Below are 838 nucleotides of genomic sequence, written 5' to 3' on the forward strand. Positions count from 1 at the left end.
CTAGATTCAAAAAAATGTCTCTCTTTTTACAGTGTTTCACCTTAAGTAATTATTTTTTTATAGATAGTATTTAAGTGATAAATAAAATAATAAGAAGGTTCGTATTAGATTATGAAAACTAATGTCATCCTTATAGTAGGATCGCATTATTTCAAAATATGCAAAATATTATAATAAAATATAGTTTAATTAATATAGTTTAAACAAACGTACAACTTATATAAAAGTAGTCAAATATAAGAAACAATGATAGTCTTTTATTCTAAGGGCCTATATTAAATTGCAGCTTAAATTTATAATTATTAGTTAAAAACTTACAATAATGTACTATTTTTATTAAATTAGTTAAAAATAATATATTTTGATATTATTTTTATGGATTATTGACATCAAATTTTGATAATTTGAGTAAAAATTTTGAATGTTTTATATCGTACATCTTTTTTAATAGAATAATAAGACAAGTTAAAATGCACATCAAGTAAAAACTATTATTTTTATACATCTAGATATTCAAAAGACACAAAAACTAATTCTTTTAACAACACTTTAATGACTCATAAAAGTTAACACAATAAAAGATTATAGATCAAAGTGATAGACAAGATTGAAAGTTGCGATAATGGTACTTGATGATTATTAATTACGATCGGGTGAAGAGAAGGTGGGAGGAGAAGAAGAAAATGAGAAGGAGAACAAGGCAATAATAGTGTGTGATATAGAAAATAATAGTGTGTGATACAATAAGAAGATATAATAAAAGTATAAATTAATAATTTAAAAAAGTAATAAAATTAAAGATAATTTAATAAATTAAAAATAAAATTTAAAAATAAAA

The sequence above is a fragment of the Arachis hypogaea genome, chromosome 19 (genome assembly GCF_003086295.3).
Source record: "Arachis hypogaea cultivar Tifrunner chromosome 19, arahy.Tifrunner.gnm2.J5K5, whole genome shotgun sequence".
NCBI lineage: Eukaryota > Viridiplantae > Streptophyta > Magnoliopsida > Fabales > Fabaceae > Arachis > Arachis hypogaea.